Genomic DNA, 26,101 nt, shown 5'->3' with positions numbered 1-26,101 from the left:
GTTCGGGACAGAACAGGTCTGCGGTAACTGGTGGAAACCCCCATAGCGCACTATGGCTACACCAGCTAAGAAGACACCCCATAGCGACCACGCTGCTGATGAAGATGCGGGGGCACCTAACACAAAATTAAGATGGTCGGAAGACAGGGACCCAAAAGAGGTAACACTTTATTTTAAAACGTGTTTAGAATATTATTATTAATTTTAAACGTATGCCGGTGTTTACATGCTGTTAGGCCGTATGTGTGTATATATAAATTTCAATGCAAAGTGAATTTAAATGCATGTTTTCTTCTTTGTATGTTTATCAAAAGAATAGTGTCAGCGCTCCTCCTCCGAGCCCCAGGGATGCTCTCCCAATGTCTGATGAAGACGAAGGTGTCAACACTGGTGATGAGTCTGAAGATGATGACAAGGACCATGAACATGGCAGGGAGGATAAAACCTCAGACACTGATGATGGAATTGGACCATCAATGGAAAGAGAGGTAAATATAGAGGTCCTACAACTGTGTATAGTTGTGTACTTCTTTACTGACCGACACACATTACAGTTTTAAGTGTTATTTTCTTTTCTCTTCATTAGAATAGTGGAGTACCAGACACCAGTGATATGGATTCCTCTGTCAACTCTTTAAGACCCCGAACAAGATTGAACATTGCATGCTTCTGTTCTTGCCTTGCTAGAACCCACAAGAGTTTTGATTCAGACAGGGAAGTTCCGAGATATAATTGTAAAAACTATGATGATCATGTAACACTAGTGATGACACACACCATAAAGGGCATTATTGCGCTAGTGTTACAACATTGTATTGGCCGTGAATTAGTTGATAAGTGTGAGGCCTGTCTGATAGGTGACCCCAGCCAAGCACAGCATCTCTGTCTAACTTTAGATCACGAGCAAGGGAGTGTCTGGAGTAGTGTCGCTCTTATATGTAACAAAATAAGTGTCACCCACTTTCTAAATGTTGTGTTATGTGTTGCACGTGCCCTATGTGGGCTATGCATCACCAGACAGACTGAGAAAGAAGTGAAATCTCTTTTGCATAGCTTAGAAACATGCACAACGGAATTAATGTTTAGTTCCCCCCCCCGCTGTACCGAACCCATAACGAACCGAGACTTCAAAACCGAGGTACGTACCGAACTGTCAGTTTTGTGTACCGTAACGTTACACCCCTAACAAATGCTGTTAAACGGCATATTTGAAACAATACATTTTTGGGAAACAGTCGCGGCTATCTAAGTTTATTTATTCAACGTTGCAGAACCTGAAGGGGAGGGAGTCATATCTCAAAGGAGATCTGATAACACTTTATTTTAAGGGGCCAGAAGTATGCATTAGTTAAGCACAAACACACTCGTAATTAATTTTTAACTTTACATATTAGTCATTATTTATTAAACATTTGAAGGATCCACATTCATGCAATGAATAAACATAAACCTAGTAATTAATGATTAACCGAATGCACAGTAAATGCATTTTAGCCATTATTTACAACTTAGCAAACCATATATTATTGTAGTGTTATGTTGGGTGTATTTTGATAAGAGCATTTTAGCTCTGAGCTGAAGCACTGATCTAAAGAAGACTTCTCCCCCCACCAAAAGTTATCAGAGTTCCTTAACTCATCAGCTTGGAACTGGTTTACATCAAAGTGACAGTTTTGGGGAGGATGGCACCGAGAATAGGCCAAATAGTTTGGAATCCTGCTATGAGATAGGAGAAAGGGGCCTGTAGGTAATAAAAACTCTTTGAAGTGGACGAGAGCCGAAATCCCGACATAGAGCTACGAACCCGGGCCAACCGGCATTTCCAAAAGATGGCATGGATTGACATCAGTCATAAATCAAGCCCCCCTCCAATAGGACACTGGGGGCTGAAACCGAAATCCAATCTAAAAAAATCAAGAACCAATCACCTATTGATCTGACAGACTATAAAGAACAGCGCACGGTCTCTCTCTCTTACTCTCTCTCTCACCTGAACCAGAAACTCGCAACCTGTAGCTCTGTTGCCAGAACCGGAACCAGAAACCAACCAAGTCTTTGCCGGCAACAGAAGAATTAAACTGGGAGAAGGAGATTGAGCCGTACGAAGAATTCTTTTAAAGGACTTTATTAAATAAATAACTTTACAGACCCACCTGATCAGTGGAGTTTTACAGCTGGACAATTGACTAAGTCGACTGAATACGAAAGTGTCAGTCATTTAAATAGCTATTTGAGTCTTAAGAAACTTGACCCTTGGAACGAACAGGGCCCTGCTTTCCTCAAAGACTTTGTCTTCAAGTAACTACGGTGGAACCCTGCTTACAAAGAAGATTTTGTGCACAACCTTGGAGCCTTCAAACCAATGGAAAATCTGTTTGGAAAAGACTCTACATTCACGAAACCCCAACTTCCAGGTGCATCGACTGAGTGGAAGTTCTTGGACAAAGCCGAACCGGACTGCCTTTGTTCCAAACCACACAGACCTCGTGCCGTGTGCTGTTATCTGAGCCCGAAGGCAGAGAGGCCTCTCTGCGACGAAGTTCAGATAAGTTTAACAGTTTGGAGTTTGTGATTCATGACATTTAAGAAATCAATTAGAAATGTTAATCTGTGATTCATAACTCTAGAATGTGTAATATCATTTAGTTTTCTTAAATATAAATGTGTGTTGCATTCAACTGTTTTGTTGATAATTTTAGAAATAAAATCTGTCAACGCCGAGAAATATCTTCTCATTCCTGTTTAACTGTTTAGTCTGAAATTGACACAAGTGAATAGACATTAGATTATTGGTGGCCCTGCCTATCCTTAATCATTGAATAATAATCAGTTAAGGGAAATTGTGGTAACAAGTAATGATAGGATCTTTCTCTGTACCTAAACGTTAATGAGACTGATATATATATATATATAACGAGAAGTTACCTGACATAAATACTAACCTGCGTAGTTATTTAATGTCTGACTAACAATACTAATGAGAGACTCACCTTCGTCTTACTAACCGGTATTGTAGTCAATGTGTTTATAACCTTTTTTGTTTAAAGATTTGTGTGTTATCATATGCGATCCCATGGTCTTTGATTTGGTCACGGAAGTGATTTGTCTTTGATTTGTTGATCTAGAGTTGAATTTTAATTAGTTTTTCCCTTTTGTATAATTAGTGTAGTGCTACATTTAGTCTTTGTTTTTTAATAAATTTGACAATTTATATCTGTCTGCGTCCAATTATTACAGAAATTGAGTTCTACAAGACTCCAGGATTCGTGATAAGGTAATACTATAAATTCACTTCTTTAATTGAAATTTATAAGTGTACCTTATACATAATGTATCTATTAAATTAACTGAACAATATGAAGCTAGTAACTATGTTTAATTAGTGCTGGTTTTACAGTTATAAATTGCTCAAATATTGTAAGAAAGACAATTTGACCGTCTGTTCTAAAGTGAAAGTTATATTCACATTAATTATTGCACTAATTCAGTGATATTTATGTTTATTGGCCTAGAATAAGGCAATAATTATGGCTAAACTGCCAACAACACAGTACTAAAGAGAATTGGACTCCCTGTTGTAAAGATTTACACTAGGGGTGTCCCGAAGCACAATACCTTATTCGGAAAGGCACGGATAATGGCTTCAAAACCAATAACGAATAATTTTGCCGAATAATATGCGGCTAAGGCTGAGACAGTCACAGCTTGTGTTTGATGGATAACAGGTGAGCCAGGGGATCATATCACGAAACTTAAATGTCTGAAATCACTAGGCAATAATGTCCGTGTGAAATGAATGTGTGTAAACTTTAGGAATGAAATGAGCGCAAATCAAATAGCAGCTCTCTGCGCTTCTCTCTGAAATCAGAGCTTTAACGGGGTGCTTGAATATGATTTCACTTTTCTAACTTTAGTTAGTGTGTAATGTTGCTGTTTGAGCATAAACAACATCTGCAAAGTTACGAAGCTCAAAGTTCAAAGCAAAGGGAGATATTTGCTGTTAAAGAAATCGTTTTTTAAGGACTACAACAAACGGCTGGGTTAGTGACATCACTAACCCTAGAATTGACATAAACCCCGTCCCCTGAACACAATTCAGAGATTATCAAGACAGAATATGCTAATCAATGAGTAGAAGATAACTAAACATAGTCCAGTTAACATAATAGATGGTGAGGTACATTACTACACACAAATAATATGGTTTGCTAAGTTGTTAATATGAAAGAATGTTGATCCTTCAAATGTTTAATACATGTTAAATAATGGGTAATATGTCCTTACTAATCAGAATTACTAGTGTACTTATGCTTAACTAATGCATCATTCTGGACTATTCAAATAAAGTGTTATCACAGTTCTTAATGACATGCATATTTTGGACATAGTCAGGTGCAAAAACAAGAAGGTTACTTTGTTGTCGGTGTTTGCGCAGAGGTTGCGTATGTTTGCGCACAGATAGCGGATAATCGCTCGCACCTTGGAACCTATTTCCGGGAGCGCGTTGTTGAGCCACCAGGCTCTGTTTTGTGCGGATGGGCGGCCGGAGCGCGTTAAGGGTTTTCTGTTACAACGTTGTCGTTAATAACTAATGATCTTCGCATGCAAGTCAATCAATCAAAACTAACTTGAGCTGGACAATAACTTTATTCTAGAGCTGCTGTAAAGCCAAAACAATCTCTGTCACTTTCATTTCTTATCACTGGAAAGCTGCTTTCAAACAATTCATATTGTTAAAAGCGCTATATAAATGAAGGTGATTGACTTCCCTTGCATAGACTTTTTGTCACTGCTGGTTTTACTGTTCTAAATAACAGTAGGACTTAGCCTAGATTTAATACCAGATTTCTTTGTTTTTTAAGTTCAAATGTATTATTATGTGAATTGGTACTTAAGTAAATGGTGTGTGATTATATGCATGACATTCATTCGGTGACAGTGGAATACAAACAGTCTTACCGGTGTATTCTCAACATCAGTTTCATCTGAATCCGTATATCCGTGTATCATAACAGCTTCACATTATTTATTGGCCCCGACAGTGTAAAAACAAATTAAATGCATTAGATAGGTCTACTTACTGCTCACAAACTTGATAGAGGCAGCGTACACTGGCCAGCCATGTTTTGGCTTTTTCCCTTTCTGCCATCCCACAGCAGCTGAACAGTCAGTTTGCGGGTATCCATCGTCATCCATCTTGGTGTCATCATATTTACGTATGGCTTCGGTTTCCACCTCGCTATACATCCCAGCATCCTCCCCACTGACCCATTGGACCACTGCAAACTTTCTCATCACACCTTGGGCTTTAGAAGAGTTTGGCTTTTAGTGAATTTAGATCACGGCTGTTTCATCAGATCTCACATGGGAAGGTCACAGTTTTGTGTCTTGTGAGTCTGATTGTAGCGTCATGGGCATCATTTTTGCTTTGTAAGACCAGTTTGCCAGACACAGACATAATGCTAGGCCAGCTAAATGTCAGCTGCATGCAAGTTAGCTGCAGATCTGTGAAAGATTAGTACAATCGATAATGAGGGCTGTCGATTTAACGCGGTAATCTGATTCATTAACGTTAGTTGTGAGAAACTAACGCGATTCAAATATTTTAACTCAATTAACCCACCCGCCCCTGACCAACGTAGGTAGATTTGTGTAATGAAATAGATTCAAAACTGAATCGCTTGACAGTAAAAAAAGTAAATGTAGTCTAATGTTAACGGTATAATACCCATTCAACATAAACCAACAAATACATGAATCCAGTTCACGTTACCTAAATACACGAAGCAAGGGCAATATCAAAGTTGTTGCTGGCTCAGTTAGCTCCTAGCAAGGTAACCTTAACTCTTGCAACTGTTGTCTTATTGAACAAACCAACTACTTTGCTTATAAATTACTAAATGAACCAACCTGAATCAACACAAATCCCTGAGTAATAATTACAACAAGATACAATTATTCTTTCCTTCGGGGTGACGTTAGAAATCCATGTTTAATCGATCTGAAACCTCTGTTGAAACTTAAAGCAACGGCCCGTGTTACCGCTGTCTGGCTGCTTCAATGAGTCAGTGATCTGGATTTCTATTGGATCCCGCGCAGCAGTTCAAACATCAACCAATCGGCATATTGTATGGTCTTATGGCCCTAATGCACTTGCCTACATGTAGCGATGTGTTTTCTATTATGCAAAATGGCGAAACGAAAATTGTGTTGCTTTAACAGTTGCCAAGAAGAAAGAATGATTCCTCGTCGTACTCGGACCAGGTGGAAAACAAGGCAAAACTTGTTTTTCCAGCAAAGTTTTGGTCATATTGATAATTTATAGGCCCTAGAAATGTGTGTATTAAATATGATAAACTATAATATATTCATAAATAGGCATTATACTTATTGTTGAACATAATTGTACAAATAATGTTTAGTTTAAGTTATGTTAAGTTTTAAGGTTTTAAAAATGTGTTTAAAATGTTGTAAAATGCATTGACAAACATATCTGAAGGCGAGTAGATTTCCCACTACAGCTGGTCATGTTGTTTTTAAATGCTGCCCGTGAACTGAACAATGAACGAAGTCACCATATCTAAATATTCACAACAAACACCCTTTCGACATGAAACCAAGAAATGAGAGCAATGCTTTCACTGCTCGCCATAGCGTCTCAATGTTAGTGTCCCTCAGCAGGATATGTCGCCCATTTTAGGTTTACAGGCATTCTATAAATTAGCAGCCTGGCATTAGTACTGTCAGTAAAATATTATGCATGGCTAATAATTTTATGTCATAATAATATATTCATCTGTAGCCTATGGAGATGGCTTCCATCTCAAGACACCAATATAAATCTAAGCACAACAGCAATGCTAAAATGTAATGTATTATTGTGTCTGTAAAAGTGAAAGGAGCATACAGGTAGATGGTGGGGTGGGTTGTGAACACTAGCTTTAATCTTGATGAACATCCTGGGAATTAATAACAGTCAAAACAGCTTGCCATATTGTTGAACAAGAATATCAACATTTAGAGTAAAACAGGTTTCTTTTGGTACACACTTTGCTTATGATCACTCAAATTTGGATTCTTTCCCATTTGTTACAGAATACCAACCAATCAAACCTGGTGTCTTCAGGTCCCTCAAATGACCATGTCACAGATGCCAGTTGGCTGAACATCCTCGCATTTTCCATGAAGCACAATGTAACAGAGGCTTTAATGGAGGACCTACTGAAGCTGTTAAGGTTATGTAGTGGGGATGCTGCAAGCATCCCAAGTAGCAAGTACATGCTAGAGAAGGAGTTTAAAGATTATGTAGACAAATCAGAATACCATCTGTGAGACAAAGTTTAGAGCTGGGTCAATTTTTTATTTGTATACCTTTGAGGAATCAACTTCAAGCTCTTTTGGAGAATGAGCCTATTCCAAATATTTACAATGACCAAAACAGATGGAATAACAGATTTTTCAGATGGGAAGTTGTACAAATATCTGAAATCAGTTAGTGATTCATTCTTTTCCCTGTCTTTCAATTGTGATGGAGTGCCAGTGTTCCAGTCATCTAAATACAGCATATGGCCCTTACTATGCTCTGTTAATGAATTACCCCCAGAGGAAAGAGATACAAATGTCATACTATGTGCCTTGTGGTTTGGGTCATCAAAACCACAAATGACTAGCTTCCTCAAACCTTTTGTGGAGGAATGCAAAAGTCTTGGACAAACAGGTCTTCAGTGGCAGGATCCAGTAGATCACTCAATCAAAACGACAAAGGTCTATGCATTATGTGCCATATGTGATGCTGTTGCACGACCTTTACTGCAAAATTTCAAGCAGTTTAATGGAGAGTATGGGTGTGGGCACTGTCTTCATCCAGGTGTTCCTTAGAGATCATGACACAACTGTGCAAATAGGTGAGATTGCCAAAAATAATGAACAGAGCATTTTGGGCATAAAAGGGCCATCTCCAATTGTGGACTTGCCAGATTTTGACCTGATCAATGGCATGGTCCCTGATTACATGCATTGTGTGTTGCTGGGGGTTTGCCGGCAAATAGCCACTTTATGGTTTGATTCCAAAAGCTATAGTAAACCATGGTATGTTGGTTTGAACACTGTAACAGTGGATGTAAATCTTTTAGCAATCAAGCCTCTAAGCATTTTTTCCAGAATCCCACGGTCTATTGTTGAGCTAAGGTTTTGGAAAGCTCACGAATGACAGAACTGGCTTTTATATTACAGTTTGCCAGTCCTGGAGGGGATACTTCCAAACAGGTATCTTTGCCACTGGGCTCTACTTGTGGAGGGTGTGAGCATTTTGCTAGGTTCAGACATTAGCCAAGAGGATATTGACCATGCTCATGAGGCTCTTGAGCTTTATGTTAAATCAGTTCAGTCTTTGTATGGCGAAGATCAGGTGACCTACAATATGCATTCACTTCTGCATTTGACTAAGAGTGTTGAGAATTTGGGTCCTCTCTGGGCCCAGTCTGCTTTCATGTTTGAGAGCTATAATGGCTACTTGCTCAAGCAAGTCAAAAGCAGTAATGCAGTGCCTCAGCAGCTTTGCAAAAGAGTAGCATGGTCTCGGGCATTGCCACGCATAGCTAAGGCCTGCTCATCCAATGATGTTTCACCTGAAATTAAATCATTCTACACAGAAATGACCTCTGGTAAACGTCATGTAAAGAATTATACTAGATATGACTTGCACTTGGAGTGCCAAAGATTAGGCCAGTGTCTGAAAATAATATGAATGCATTGCATGCATTGCTAGATGTACCTGGGACCTCTATTGGCAGGTACTACAACAGAATAGTTATCAACGGAGAGGTCATTCAAAGCCAAACATACACAAAGACAAAGAAAAGGAACAACTCGGTTGTGATATTGAAAGATGGCAGTATTTTCACGGTTTCACACTTTCTCTGTGTCAGTGATGACCAATATCACTTATATGCAGTTGGCAAATTTGGAAATTGTACAGTGCAGAAACTGGTTCGAGGATCTGCTGTCAAAATATCACTGACCTTTATGCGGACTGTTCATTTTCCTACAGGATTTGAAAGAGCAGTTGATCTAAGGTTGATTATACAGTATATGACCATGTTTGATTATAGGCATAGGGCTCCACTTAGGACAAGGCAAGAGCATGAGTTAAGTACAGCCTTATACTGCTAAACTGCACTGTGTTTTATACATGTCTTCATATGCTGGACATTCATATTAAATTTGCACTATTTTCCTATGTTTTTACTTCATCAAAAACTATATGCCTTTAGTTGTATGTAGGACATATATGATTAAAAATACATTAATATTATGCAATTTATATATGTGTTTTTTGCAGCATATATGTCCCTTACAATATTCGGTTTGAACATATAAGAATCACAGGTTTTTTTAGGAAAAGGAAAGGATCCAAGTGCAGGCTTTAGAGTTGAAGCAGATAATCCAATAAGGGCAAAACGAGAGAGCATAAACAGGGACAGTCCAGGTCAAACGATCAAGCGAACAGGCTAGTAGAGAGATCCGAAAGGGGTAAACGAGAGAAGGAAGCAAGAGGTCAAAAATACACGGGAAGGCAATCAAGAAACAAGGCTTAGAATTGATTCAGGAGAGAATGCAAGACTTCGCGATGAATCTAGGAAACAGAGGGGTACTGTGTACTGTGAAGGAGAGAGGGATTGAACGAGGTGAATGAAGGATTGACCAATGATAGGAGAGGAGGACAGAACAGGTGCACCTGGTAGGGAAGAATGTGGAAAGACTGGTTTGACTGGACAAAGGACAAGAGAAGCACTAAACTAGTATTTGGGAGAGGGAGACCTCTGGTGGTGAACTAAGGTAGAAGCAGGGGAGACCGTGACAGTCTCCAAGGTTCTCATCGTAAATAACAAACAGAAATCAAACTACCTTCTGGCCTGACCTTCCAGCTTGACCTTATCTTTCTTAAGTATACAAGAGAGATTAACAGGTGTGAGAAAAGAATTTCTAACTTTCCTTCCACACATACATACATACATACATACATACATACGGAAAATAAATAATAGAATTTTGAATCACAATAAGATGTTATCAAGTACAGAAAAAGAAAATGTAATAAAATGTGATCTTAAATACATACAAATAAAGAAAATTGGTTTACTATTTCCAGATTCCTTTTTTGAAATACAATGACATGCATTACAAATGAGTATTTACATTATATTTACAGCCGGTGCTCGTGTGTCACTGTGTCCCTCAGGCTGTGGTAGGCGCTGACATATTGGGCAGCCAGGGTGGCTGTGTGTCCCTCCCCCAGGAGGACTGACCGTTTTTCTTTTTTCTAAGTTTTGTCACAGGTTGGGTGGGCATCCATTATGTTGTTACAGAATGGGTCCCTTATTTTGGGCTAAAGCTTTCCGTGGAGGGGAACGTGGATCAGTTTGTACCATTTTTGGGAAGATCTGCCTTGTTGGGGCGGAGCTGTGATCCAGGTGAACAGCAGATCGGGCATAGGTGGGCATGTGGGCAGAGGAGTAGGAAGGCCGGTCAAGCAAATAAGCTTGCTAAGGTACGCAGCAGCAGCAAGCAGCCCCCCCATCCAGCCAGCCAGCCAGTCTGGCTAGCAGTGACTGAGTGGTTGACAGACGGCAAGCAACGGAATGTACGTGCTCTGTGATGTCATAGCAGTCAGCTGAGAGAGGCTCGTGATGTCATCGCCGAGCTGTCTGTCTGTCTGTCTGTCTCTCTCTCTCTCTCTCTCTCTCTCTCTCTCTCTCTCTCTCTTCCTCTCAATTCAATTCATTTGTATTGTCAAAGCAATTGGACATACATACATACATACATACATACATATATATATATATATATATATATATATATATATATATATACATACATACATACATCCATACATGCTAGAAAGTCATTACTATGTTATCTTAAAGGCTAACTAAGCAGAACATATATCATTATAGAACAGAGTTCATAGGTCAACACATGGTTTTAGGGAACAGGCTCGTAGGTCATACCGTTTGACATTGTCTCCAAGGTTCTCATCGTAAATAACAAACAGAAATCAAACTATCTTCTGCGCTGACCTTCTAGTTTGACCGTATCTTTCTTAAGTATACAAGAGAGAAAAACAGGTGTAAGAAAATAATTTCTAATTTTCCTTCTACACATATATACATACATACATACATATGTAGCGTTATGTTGGGTGTATTTGGATAAGAGTATTTGGGCTCTGAGCTGAAGCACGGATCTAAAGAAGACCTCTCCCCCCCCCAAAGTTATCAGATTTCCTTAGCTCATCAGCTTGGAACTGGTTTGCTTAAAAGTGACAGTTTTGGGGAGGATGGCACCGAGAAGAGGCCAAATAGTTTGTTATTCTGCTATGAGATGTCTGGAGAAAGGGGCCTGTAGGTGATAAAAACTCTTTGAAGTGGACGAGAGCCGAAATCCCGACATAGAGCTACGAACCCGGGCCAACCGGCATTTCCAAAAGATGGCATGGATTGACATCAGTCATAAATCAAGCCCCCCTCCAATAGGACACTGGGGGCTGAAACCGAAATCCTATCTCAAGAACTCAGGGACCAATCACCTACTGATCTGACAGACTTTAAGGAACAGTCTTTCTCTCTCTCTTTCTCTCACCTGAACCAGAAACTCGCTGCCACAGCTCAACCTGTAGCTCTGTTGCCAGAACCGGAATCAGAAACCAACCAAGTCTTTGCCGGCAACAGAAGAGTTAAACTGGGAGAAGGAGATTGAGCCGTACGAAGAATTCTTTTAAAGGACTTTATTAAATAAATAACTTTACAGACCCACCTGATCAGTGGAGTTTTACAGCTGGACAATTGACTAAGTCGACTGAATACGAAAGTGTCAGTCATTTAAATAGCTATTTGAGTCTTAAGAAACTTGACCCTTGGAACAAACAGGGCCCTGCTTTCCTCAAAGACTTTGTCTTCAAGTAACTACGGTGGAACCCTGCTTACAAAGAAGATTTTGTGCACAACCTTGGAGCCTTCAAACCAGTGGAAAATCTGTTTGGAAAAGACTCTACATTCGCGAAACCCCAACTTCCAGGTGCATCGACTGAGTGGAAGTTCTTGGACAAAGCCGAACCGGACTGCCTTTGTTCCAAACCACACGGACCTCGTGCCGTGTGCTGTTATCTGAGCCCGAAGCCAGAGAGGCCTCTCTGCGACGAAGTTCACATAAGTTTAACAGTTTGGAGTTTGTGATTCATGACATTTGAGAAATCAATTAGAAATGTTAATCTGTGATTCATAACTCTAGAATGTGTAATATCATTTAGTTTTCTTAAATATAAATGTGTGTTGCATTAAACTGTTTTGTTGATAATTTTAGAAATAAAATCTGTCAACGCCGAGAAATATCTTCTCATTCCTGTTTAACTGTTTAGTCTGAAATTGACACAAGTTAATAGACATTAGATTATTGGTGGCCCTGCCTATCCTTAATCATTGAATAATAATCAGTTAAGGGAAATTGTGGTAACAAATAGGATCTTTCTCGGCACCTAAACGTAAATGAGACTGATATATATATAACGAGAAGTTACCTGACATAAATACTAACCTGCGTAGTTATTTAATGTCTGACTAATAATACTAACGAGAGACTCACCTTCGTCTTACTAACCGGTATTGTAGTCAATGTGTTTATAACCTTTTTTGTTTAACGATTTGTTAAACGGAATGTACGTGCTCTGTGCTGTCATAGCAGTAAGCTGAGAGAGGCTCGTCATGTCATCGCTGAGCTGGCTGGCTGGCTGGCTGGCTCTCTGTGTGTGTGTGTGTGTGTGTCTCTCTGTCTGTCTGTCTGTCTGTCTCTCTCTCTCTCTCTCTCCCTCTCAATTAAATTCATTTGTATTGTCAAAGCAATTGGACATGCATACATACATACATACATATATATGGAAAATAAACAATATGTGTACATCTCTTTCGGCATTAGTGGTGCCCTCACAGATGTGCAAGTTACATGACAGACAGACAGACAGACACACACACACTTTCACACACAGACAGACAGACAGACAGACAGACACACGCATATTATGGGTCTTTGTTGGGTAGTGAAATGGGTAGCATCAGTCGCAGTGTGGGTAATGTCAGGGAGCCAATCATAGTCCCCGTTATTTGCATATCGTGGCGCAAAGCATTCTGGGAAAAGCAACTTAACACGTTTAGTCATGTATTTGTCCATAGTTTACACATGAGATGAAAGAGACAGTATGACGTATTGAGCACCTGGGATTCCTCATGTGTATGTGAGGGGCAGAGGAACCGGATCCCAAGTGTGCGTCCCAGGTGCTATAGGTTTCAAAGCATGCAGGGGAATAGGCACCCCACCCTGACACCTATAGAAGACTGGATAGGGAGATATAAATAGCAATGGGGAGACTCTTGTACTTGGTGTGGCTCTATCCATATAGTGGGGCCAGCAGCCACTTAGCAGGTGCAGCAATAGAAGCTCAGCCTGGGGAGACTGGATTTAGCATTTCCTCTCCATTTTGATAACTATCCATAATCATTTCTGCAAAATACTTCTATGATACCTATGTATGTTTTTTACTTGTACTATATTATACTATCAAGTATCAGTGTACACATACAATGTGACCTGTTACATTAATACAGAGGCCACGGAAGGCCAGATCACTAATAGCCACTGTCCCCTGATATTACACTTTTTTACAATCACTTTGGCACTCATTTCAGAACCTTGATGTCATTTTTCAAAACTCTAGACACTAAACTCACACCCGATGATCAAAATGCACATTTTTCAAAACTCTAACACTTTTTTACAATTGCTTGGATACAATACACATCAACCTCAGATCATTTGTTCATTGAACTAAAATGACACAACTTACATCAAAGTATTACCATTTCAAAATGCAATTCACACATTACATCTGAGATCACTGTCTATTCATTTCATTACAAAGATCTAACTATCAATTGATACAGCTGCTCAAAATGATAAGTGACTGTTGCATTACTCTTAATGCATAATTTTATGGAAACTGACAAACAATATTCCATGTTTCGATCATGAAAGTTTCAGGATAATGAGATCCATTGACACCAATAACCGAGGAGCATGAACCAGTTGGACTACATTATCTATGGATGTAATATTTCATCATCATTCATCATCATGTAGCACTTTTCCACACCATGTTTTCAGTGTGGAAGGAAAGTTAGAAATTCTTTCTCTAATACCTGTTTTTCTCTCTTGTATACTTAAGAAAGATAAGGTCAAGCTAGAAGGTCAGGCCAGAAGGTAGTTTGATTTCTGTTTGTTATTTACGATGAGAATCTTGGAGACAATGTCAAACAGTATGATTGAAGTGCCTGCTCCCTAATCCATGTGTTGATCTATGAACTCTGTCCTATAATGATATAAATTCTGCTTAGCTAACTTTTAAGATAACATAGTAATGACTTTCTGATTATAACCAGCTCTTTGATTTTTGTGTATAAAAGCTCTGACTGTTAAAATGAAGGCAGAGCGACTTTGGGATCTACTTGAGTCACTGTTCCTCTCCACGCTGCGTGTATTAAAGGCATTGCAACTAACGCTCCAACCTGGTTGAAGATGATTGTTCTTCCACATCAGATTTGACATTACTGTATGTATGCAGGCCCTTGTAATTGCTTTTCCAATACTGCCAACTGGTTATTGATGATTGATTTCACATTGTGGTACGAGTATCGAGTGAAATGAGTGCTATCCACCCCAGCAACACAGTGATAACATGGAGCCGGCAAGTCATCCAGGTCACAATAGAGGTCAAGCAGTGGGAGGAGGAAGACGTGGTGGTCAAAGGAATGGAAGGGGACATGCACCCCTTCTGAGAGGTGGTCGTGGGCCTCGTCATAGAGGAGGGCTTAGGCCTCACCAGAGAGGCAGCCATGGGCCTCGTTTGAGAGGTGTTGGGGGAACGTGGTAGAGGACAAGGCCACGGACCAGACAGCGGCAGCAACAGCAAATAGTGTCCAGTGAAATCCGAGAAATAGTTGTAGAGCATGTTGTAAATCATGGCATGACCATGACTGAGGCAGCTACAATGATTCAATCAAACCTCAGAATCAACTCAGGATCAACTGTGGCCTCAATCATCAGAAATTTCCGTACTGAGAAGCGGCAAGTCTTCAGCATGCACTAAACATTAGGCTACTCTCAATTGTCAAATGACTGTATACTGCATACCAATGTGTAGCACAGAGTATAGTGTGCCTTTTGAAAGAAATGCAGACAGAGTGAAGCAGCTGATGACTGAGTATGTTCAGGTATGTTCAGTTTCAAGATGCCTCTTGTGAAAAATGGTTGTGAGAACCTGAACCAGAACACAGGGCTGATGGAAATTTAGAAGTACAGTAATCAATCCTTTGTTTTGCTTTTTACACTAAGCCAGGTGAGGAACACTGCAGTTGACATTTTACTGTAGTTTTGTTCTTTTTTGTAGCTAATTATTGTTGCATGGATTCAAAGAAACCTATGGTGTGATTTGATTGTATTGCATCAATACATTTCAGATTTTGTTCAATGATTCCACTGTGTCTGTAGTATTCTCTCTACTAGTCCTTTTACAGTGATGTATTTATGTGTAGTACCATAATGAAACATGTATCACATATTTTGTACTACAATATTTAATGATTGTACGAACAACTACACAGTGAAACTATCGGTATCTTCTGTGTTACTATGTTACTATGGTATTTCATGATAAATTAGTTATTTGAACCAACAAGTCTGCAAGTGCAAGGTTTCTTTAAAGATATGAAAGGCTGTCCAATGTTCAAAACATTGTATTGTGCAGTGTTACAAGTGATGACCGTTTTGAGTTTTGTGTCTAGAGTTTTGAAAAATGACATCAAGGTTCTGAAATTAGTGACAAAGTGATTGTAAAAAACTGTATATTCATCCTATTTAATGTGCTCTTTTAAAATGTACTTTTCTTTTTTATGTTGCCATTTCTGTTCTACCAATGTTTCAGTTGTTAGCCAAAGATTGACAGAGTACATCTCATACACACAGGCCAGACAGCAAGGATTTCTTTTTGAAATTCAATTACAAATGCTGCATGAATTCATCAATACGATTAGAGCTCCTGAAAACTCACTTTACAGCATCTCATTAGCAGTGAAAAGAAACCAAGAAAGTTGGGACAGTCGACTGTTTACCACTATGTAACATCACCTTTTCTTTTAATAACACTTATTAAGCACTTGGGCACTGAAGACACCACTTGGTTAAGTTTAGCAAGCGGGATTTTCCCCCATTCATCCATTATGCATTTCCTCAGCTGCGCAACTGCACAGGGCCTTCGTTGTCTTAATTTGCACTTCATAGTGCGCCACACATTCTCAATTCGGAGACAGGTCAGGACTGCAGGCAGGCCATGCTAGCACCCGCACTCTCTGCCTACGCAACCATGCGCTTGAAATCTGGGCAGAATGTGGTTTGGCGTTATCCTGCTGAAAAATGCAGGGACGTCCCTGGAAAAGATGATGTCTGGATGGCAGCATATGTTGCTCCAAAATGTGTACATCTCTTTCTGCAAAAATGGTGCCCTCACAGATGTGCGAGTTACATGACAGACAGACACTCATACACACTGTCACACCCACACACACACACACACTTTCACAGACAGACACATGCACACACACACACACTTTCACAGACACACACACACACACACACACTTTCACAGAGACAGACACACACACACTTACATACATACATACATACATACATACATACATACATACAGTGAGGGAAAAAAGTATTTGATCCCCTGCTGATTTTGTGCGTTTGCCCACTCACAAAGAAATGATCAGTCTATAATTTTAATGGTAGGTGTATTTTAACAGTGAGAGACAGAATAACAGCCAAAAAATCCAGAAAAACGCATTTCAAAAAAGTTATAAATTGATTTGCATGTTAATGAGGGAAATAAGTATTTGATCCCCTATCAATCAGCAAGATTTCTGGCTCCCAGGTGTCTTTCATACAGGTAACGAGCTGAGATTAGGAGCACTCTCTTAAAGGGAGTGCTCCTAATCTCAGCTCGTTACCTGTATAAAAGACACCTGTCCACAGAAGCAATCAATCAATCAGATTCCAAACTCTCCACCATGGCCAAGACCAAAGAGCTGTCCAAGGATGTCAGGGACAAGATTGTAGACCTACACAAGGCTGGAATGGGCTACAAGACCATCACCAAGCAGCTTGGTGAGAAGGTGACAACAGTTGGTGCGATTATTCGCAAATGGAAGAAACACAAAATAACTGTCAGTCTCCCTCAGTCTGGGGCTCCATGCAAGATCTCACCTCGTGGAGTTTCAATGATCATGAGAACGGTGAGGAATCAGCCCAGAACTACATGGGAGGATCTTGTTAATGATCTCAAGGCAAACGTACAAAAACAGCAGGGGATCAAATACTTTTTTCCCCCACTGTACATACATATATATGGAAAAGAAACATTACAAGTATAAATCACAATAAGATGTAATAAAGTACAGATAAACAAAATGTAATAAAATGTGATCTTTTTGCAAATGCAGGGACGTCACTGGAAAAGATGATGTCTGGATGGCAGCATATGTTGCTCCAAAATGTGTACATCTCTTCTGCAAAAATGGTGCCCTCACAGATGTGCGAGTTACATGACAGACAGACAGACAGACACTCACACCCACACACACACACTTTCACAGACAGACAGACATACACACACACACACACACTCACTTTCACACAGAGACAGGCACACACACACACATACATACATACATACATATGGAAAAGAAACAATACATTTATAAATCACAATAAGATGTAATAAAGTACAGAAAAACTAAATGTAAGAAAATGTGATCTTTAATACACACAAATATGTATGGCTGGTCGGATGCGTCTTGGACTCGGGTTCCTCTTCATTACGTATAACGCTTTTGCCTTTTGCTAAAGCTTTCCGTGGAGGGGATCGTGGGTGAGTTTGTACCATTTTTGGGAGGATCTGCCTTGTTGGGGGGGAGCTGTGATCCAGGTGAACAGCAGATCGGGCATAGGTGGGCATGTGGGCAGAGGAGTAGGAAGGCCGGTCAAGCAAATAAGCTTGCTAAGGTACGCAGCAGCAGCAAGCAGCCCCCCCATCCAGCCAGCCAGCCAGTCTGGCTGGCAGTGACTGAGTGGTTGACAGACGGCAAGCAACGGAATGTACGTGCTCTGTGATGTCATAGCAGTCAGCTGAGAGAGGCTCGTGATGTCATCGCTGAGCTGGCTGGCTGGCTGGCTCTGTGTGTGTGTGTGTGTGTGTGTGTGTCTATGTCTGTCTGTTTTTCTGTTTGTCAGTCTGTCTGTCTGTCTCTCTCTCTCTCCCTCTCAATTCTATTCATTTGTATTGTCAAAGCAATTGGACATACATACATACATACATATATATATATATATATATATATATATATATATATATATATATATATATATATATGTAGCGTAAGGTACACTTTTAAATTTCAATTAAAGAAGTGAATTCATAGTATCACCTTATCACGAATCCTGGAGTCTTGTAGAACTCAATTTCTGTAATAATTGGACGCAGACACCAATTCCAAAGATATAAATTGTCAAATTTATTTAAAAACAAAGACTAAATGTAGCACTACACTAATTATACAAAAGGGAAAAACTAATTAAAATTCAACTCTAGATCAACAAATCAAAGACAAATCACTTCCGTGACCAAATCAAAGACCATGGGATCCCATAGGATAACACACAAATCGTTAAACAAAAAAGGTTATAAACACATTGACTACAATACCGGTTAGTAATTCTAGGAATCACTAAGAAACAGTTGAAAGTGCTAAATTGCAGTTTCAGAAGATGAAAAAAAACTGTAACTGATGGGATATGTAGTACTTTATACTCGAGTGGTCTATGCGATTACACCCTGTTGGTGTTATTAAGAACGCCAAGTACCAGAATGCAGAGCGGGACTGTTTTTTGTGCCGTGACTTGTCGGGGGAAAAAGGCGCAGAAAAAACGGACGAGAAGGTGAAGGTAGTATGGCGGTGATGCACGCGTTGGTGAAGTGGGAAAGCGGGGTCGACAAAGACTCTTACAGCGTGATTCCCACTGCTTGCTTTCGCAATTTTGATTTATTCAGCATTGCTGATGATGACGAAGAGACGACTCGAAACTTCAGAGCAGAGTGGAGAGACACGAACAAACCTCCAAAAGGTGGATGGCCTGTCCATGAAGCGCAGATCATTATGACTGGTAACAATGTTTATTTAAAAAAAAAAACATTAAAGTCTTTACATGCTATTTGATATATACAATCACAGTATATTTGAAATGAATGTTTAAGTTATTAATGTGTTGTACGTCTAACATACTCTTATAACATGGTAGGTGGTGGTGAGGGCGCTAAAAACTCGTCATATTTGACTGGCATTTGTAAGAACGATTTATTGTGTGTTGTGCTTTACAATAAAATCCCCCAAATCACAAAATAAATTAAACCAGATATAATTTAACTTCAGTTTTGATTCAGTGTTGGCTGTTCATCTTAATTTGTATGGTCAAAGCACAGTATTTTTATGACAAATAAATATAATCCCCAAATATCTGTGGACATAATGCAGGGTTTTATTTATTTTATTTTTATTTTAGGAAAAGAAGGCGAACTAAGAAGAAAACTTAATGACCTAACAAAAATGCCCTGTCCTAAAATGAAGAGAGTACCTAAACCAAACAAAAAACTTCAAATTTCAGATGATAGTGACCTTGATGAACCACAGTTACCGGTGAGATAATTACTGCAAATATTAAATAAATGTATTGCAGGATTGTTTTTTTTTAATCATATTCATATATATATATATTTTCATTTTAAACTCTTTTCCTCTCTGAATACAGCACAAAATAAGAAAGAAAACCGATGGAGCTTCAAGAATTAGATCCCGTCATATTCTACAGACATTTAAAGAGTCCAGTGAAGTTGAGCTACAGCAAAAAGTTAAGCAGCTCGAAAAGGAAAACACAAGACTTAAAAATGAAAACCAATGTCTTCGAAACCGTATGGTTGATGGTAAGTTTTTTTATTTATAGCAAATAATTCCTTACCTTGATAAATGTTATTCTTCAGTAATTTAGATTCCAGAGTAATGTATTATAGTTGATCATACTGAAGTAATCTAGAACCACAATACAGACTCTTAATGTGCACTGTCTAATAGTTTAATAATACTGATTATTAAATAAAGTTTTTCAACATAACTTCATAATCCTACATTAATGACTATATGCATTACATTAGATCTGGTAATTGTTGTATTTTATCTTTTTTATTTTTTTTGTAGCTAATGTTAATGACCCACAAAAAGGTCAGTTTGCCAATAACATAGAGCAAGTCTCTCAAGTATAATTGCAGGCATTGATGGTTTTGTTTTCACTTTGCATTAAATATATTACTAGAAATGATTATCATTTAATACTAAGGTTTTTTTCTCCAGAGATTCCAGACCTTTTGGACAATCTGAAAAAAATTGTAACAAAAGCCACATTGATCAGCAATGAAGACAAAAGTGTGTCACCATCAAGTGGTTCTGACAGCCCCACAGCAAATTGTTCTGAATCTGACAAAGAATCACCAAAACAGGTATAACACTCTTGGTCTACAATATTACAAAGACAAGGTAAAAATATATATATTGAAAACAAATATTGGTTGTAAACAATCTAATGATGCTACATTATCAGTTATATTCATAGTTATAGTTGATAATAAGAATGTAATTGAATTATGGGTGTCACAGATTCACTGACTTTATTATGTCTGTAAATTAATAAACTTAGAATTGAGACATACTGTGGTCTTTAATAACACATTTCTGTAACAAAATCACAGCCTTACTGATAATGTATTCCACTTAACATAATATAAGAATAGTTTGGGGATAAACTTGTTTTTTATTTACCATTGTCTTTTAGGTGGAAATATTCCCAGGCACTGGAGTTTACATTGACAAACTGTCCTGGATCCTTGCAGAGAGGTGCAGCACGAATACGTCATATGCAAGAACCCTGACGGTTGCTGTCTTTGACTTTCCAACATTACTAAAGAGCAATCTTCGTGGTGGTGGCAGCAAGAGAGATCCAACTTCGGAGAAAAAGACACCTCTGGATCGCTTAAAGGTGGAAGCCATATATGGTATGTAAATGCTGTTGTACAAAATTTCTAACTCTCCTTTTTAACTGTATAGAACACAAAGGGTTAGCATTTGAAATGTTCCTTTGGCCTTTGTTTTAGTTTCAGAGACTAGAGTTAATTTATTAATAAATAATAATACCTTACATGTAGCAGCTGGAAAGATCCCAAAGTGCTCTACAGACTCACTTCACCCACCACCCTCTGGGGTGCAGCCATTTTGTACCAGCAGATTACTACACAGCAGTAAAGGTGGAGTCATAACAAATTTGTTAGACCTGATTGAGGGAAGCCTGACTTAGAATTCAGCCACGTCACTCTTTCAACAACACCTTGTAAATCACCTTGGATTAATGCTTCAGACATATTAATACATAATAATAATGAATAGTGCCATGGGATCCTTGACAATATAAACTTTCATGTCTCATTTAAATTTGACTTTTGAGCAAATACTTCACATTTCAGTCCAGTTGTGCCACATCAATGTAATGCTTAAGCAAGGTATTAATGGAGAAAAGACTGCCTTTGCATAGCTGCTTCGCCAAGTACAGATTTTACTATGAACTAGTGTAAGACAAGTTTAAGAGCATACACCAAAACATTTAAATACACCCACACACAAAAATGTTGATTTACTGTGGCAATATGTAACTAATGAACCCTTCTCAAAGATATGTGGTATGTTTATTAAAAGATTTTTATATATCTATGTGCAAGTCATTAAATCTATGTGATACATGTTTTTTAGGGGCTACCTTGAAAAAATTGCCCAGTACCCCAAAGAGTGTAATTGGTGGTGCAATTAACAGCAAGATAAATGAACTACGACACAGAATGAAACCAGAGTGAAGATTTGAAGAACCAGATCTGTATTTTTTGTTTTGTTTTCAACAGGGTTGGGGTCAATTCCAATTCAATTTTTAATTCCCTTTTCAATTCAATTCCAATAAAGAATATTATGTGAATGCAAAAAGTAATTGCAATTTTGAATTGATTTGTAGGAGGAATTGGAATTGAAAAACAGGAATTGACCCCAACCATGGTTTTCAGTGAGTGTTGTACAAATTGATAGGTCAGGGTTTCTGTAAAAACTTAATAGAGGCCAGCAGGCGTGCACGATCTGGGAAAAACTGCTCCACTACAACAGACCTCTTTCCCTTCGTTTTCTCTAAAAACCTCCTGATATCCTTCACTGCAGCTCTGACTCACCGCGGACGAGGAGGCGAGAGAGGAATCCGTGAAGCCGCCCTCACTGTCACTCCGAGCTGCGATGCTCCAGCGTGTAGCCCGGACCTTTCCCCACCAAGCCGCTCGCTACCCCAGCTTCACTACTGTGCCACCACTTCTTTTACTGCCACTATTTACCAACACCGTCCGTGCTCCCTCCCAGCACCTTCTTAGTGCGTTTTTTCCACCCGGCGCCTCGGCTTGTACCGCCGAGCCTGGCCCTGCCTCCTCCTCGGCTACACCCTGTGTGTCTGTCCGCCCGTCTGCTGGCTGCTGAGGTTGTTCCTCGTCACTAACCAGCGCCCCGTGCACCGCCTCAACACCATCTCCCCCCGGCGTCTCGGTCGTCACTATCCCCCGCTGCCTCGACCCCGTCCCCCAGCTGTGCGTCATCGCCTCCGGGCAGCTCTTCCCCCGTCACGGCATCAGTGGTACCATCGGTCCGACCGGCGACTGTCTCCTCCGCCGGGGCTCGATCTCTGTCTGCCCGCTGCATCTGTGGCTGCGGGCCGGTGTCTCTATTCCTCCCCGCGTCGCCCCGCTCCTCCTCCCGCTCCCTGTCCTGCTCGGGACAGTTCCTCACGACATGCCCCTCGCTCCCACACCTGAAACACTTCATGGACTCCGAAGTAGCGAACACGACGTAGTCGGTATTGTCGATCTTAAATTTAAAAATGACATTAAGATCCTCATTGATGTTATTGAGGATCATATACAGCTGCCTTCGGAAGGACACGACGTGTTTCAGTTGCGGGGCTTTGCAGCCCAGCGGGACCCTCTTAATGCCGGACATCAGCTGCCCGAGCCGGTGCGGATGAACGGAGGGACGTTAGACAGCGTTACCTTCCGGGCAGGAGCAGCGAGCGGCAACACCGGGGTGAAAGTGTCGTCTAACACTGTGCCATTAGCCACTAGCTGATTGAGCAGATCAGTGGTTTTTAAGAAGATAACAATGGCAGCAGACTTGATATTTTCACACCCTGCTACCTCCCCAACCGCTAACACACACTGCTCTAGGGGGCAGAACTGCACCGGAGCGATCTTGACTCCATGGCGTCGGGTCAGTTTTTCAAAAGACGCATTCAGGGGGTCCGACCCCCCGACCCGGGAAGAACTACCGGTACTCCCCCCTCCCCTCCCCTGTTCCCCCACAATAAGAAAAGCACTGAAAACAGAAGACAAAATAAACAAACTGAAAAAAGTAAAGCAACAAAAAAACGCAGCCAAAGGACAGAGCTCTCAGCAGCACTCCCGCTCACTGCAGACCCCTCCCACACACTCCCAGCTGAGAGAGAGAGAGAGAGAGAGAGAGAGAGAGAGAGAGTTAGTGTCTGTCTGTCTCTCTCTCTCTGTAGATGCATCATAGGGAACATATGTAACAATCTCTCTTTTTGTTTACCAAAAATGAGAATGAACGTATTTCAAGTGGGTGTTGCCTTGGTTGGAAACGTTTTAAGATTATTTATGAAGTGTAAAGTGGATTTGTCTCAGTTCTCCGTAGTTTTCAATGTATGTGCCATTCAGTAGCGTTCATGTTACAGATGTGCCCTATGCAGTGGTAGGGTCAATAAAATGTCAGTAAAACTTTATTTTAGCAATTATGGAGGGGAAGAACTGCAAATAGAGGGTCCCCACTAATTATCTAACTTACCAACAACGTTTCAAATTAGGTCTTGCGAAGCTGCCAAATAATGCTGTATAATCGCATGTGTCTTCATACACCGGCTGCTATAGTCTGATAGCTTTGATTATATATATATATTTTCTCGTGAACCACAAATGCTATTTGCTTGATTTTTACAGAGTATGTTATAAATACCATTCTTATGAAGCCTGACAAATTGTATGCTGTAATTATGAATATTTTCAAATCATTTGTTTGTTTTTCCTAACATGTTACAAATGTTCCCTATGTGAAAGATGCATTATATCTTAATAACGTCTAAACAATTAAAGATATACAGATTATTATTTTTGGTAAAGTTATAATACATTGCTATTAACTATGTGTGTCAGTAAAAGTTTAAATTTCCTAAAGGATTTTTATTGATCTTGCAAAATAAGTGTTTAGGGAACATTTGTAACATAGAGGTGGGTTAGCCACCGGCTAAGGGCAGCGGCTCCGGCTCCAGCACCGTCACCATGTCGCTGGAAAAGCGCTAAGTGAGCTCACAGTGAGCTCAGTGTAATGTCTGCTCTGGTGAGCTCACAGTGTGACCTAGTCGTGAGTTCACGTCTTCACTGGGTAGTCCTTGACAACTTAATTGACTCAAATCTTGGGCTTAATTGGTCAAAATGACCATTGGTTGAAGGTACTCAGGGACTGATGTGTAGAGAGACTTATTAAACCTGCAGGATTGTGGTTTTCCCAGATCAGAATTAACCAGATCACCACAAAGGAACATGGTAGGTGCTATTGCAACACAGATTACACAAATACATTGAAATCCAAGTTTGCAGTGGTCCTTGGGCCATTGGGTGGTGATCCAGATCACTTCAGCAGGAATTTTGCAGTGGTCTGGACTACAACTCTCTCTCTCTCTCTCTCTCTCTCTCTCTCTCTCTCTCTCAATTCAGTGCATTTGAATTGTCAAAGCAATTGGACATGCATACATACATACATACATATACACTCACCTAAAGGATTATTAGGAACACCTGTTCAATTTCTCATTAATGCAATTATCTAATCAACCAATCACATGGCAGTTGCTTCAATGCATTTAGGGGTGTGGTCCTGGTCAAGACAATCTCCTGAACTCCAAACTGAATGTCTGAATGGGAATGAAAGGTGATTTAAGCAATTTTGAGCGTGGCATGGTTGTTGGTGCCAGACGGGCCGGTCTGAGTATTTCACAATCTGCTCAGTTACTGGGATTTTCACGCACAACCATTTCTAGGGTTTACAAAGAATGGTGTGAAAAGGGAAAAACATCCAGTATGCGGCAGTCCTGTGGGCGAAAATGCCTTGTTGATGCTAGAGCTCAGAGGAGAATGGGCCGACTCGATTCAAGCTGATAGAAGAGCAACTTTGACTGAAATAACCACTCGCTACAACCGAGGTATGCAGCAAAGCATTTGTTATGCCACAACACGTACAACCTTGAGGCGGATGGGCTACAACAGCAGAAGACCCCACTGGGTACCACTCATCTCCACTACAAATAGGAAAAAGAGGCTACAATTTGCACAAGCTCACCAAAATTGGACAGTTGAAGACTGGAAAAATGTTGCCTGGTCCGATGAGTCTCGATTTCAGAGTCAGAATTTGGCGTAAACAGAATGAGAACATGGATCCATCATGCCTTGTTACCACTGTGCAGGCTGGTGGTGGTGGTGTAATGGTGTGGGGGATGTTTTCTTGGCACACTTTAGGCCCCTTAGTGCCAATTGGGCATCGTTTAAATGCCACGGCCCGTTGTTTCTGACCATGTCCATCCCTTTATGACCACCATGTACCCATCCTCTGATGGCTACTTCCAGCAGGATAATGCACCATGTCACAAAGGTCGAATTATTTCAAATTGGTTTCTTGAACATGACAATGAGTTCACTGTACTAAACTGGCCCCCACAGTCACCAGATCTCAACCCAATAGAGCATCTTTGGGATGGG

General features: G+C 40.1%; 1 non-coding gene across 1 annotated transcript; it reads left to right on the top strand.

Moving 5' to 3' along the window:
- Positions 1-17,959: 17,959 nt before the first annotated feature.
- On the top strand, positions 17,960-18,076 carry LOC136730554 (U5 spliceosomal RNA). The gene has a single exon (XR_010809348.1). It is a non-coding gene; the product is annotated as a U5 spliceosomal RNA (small nuclear RNA).
- Positions 18,077-26,101: the final 8,025 nt, after the last annotated feature.

The sequence above is a fragment of the Amia ocellicauda genome, unplaced genomic scaffold, assembly GCF_036373705.1.
Source record: "Amia ocellicauda isolate fAmiCal2 unplaced genomic scaffold, fAmiCal2.hap1 HAP1_SCAFFOLD_32, whole genome shotgun sequence".
NCBI lineage: Eukaryota > Metazoa > Chordata > Actinopteri > Amiiformes > Amiidae > Amia > Amia ocellicauda.
This window is presented reverse-complemented; position numbering and strand designations above follow the sequence as displayed.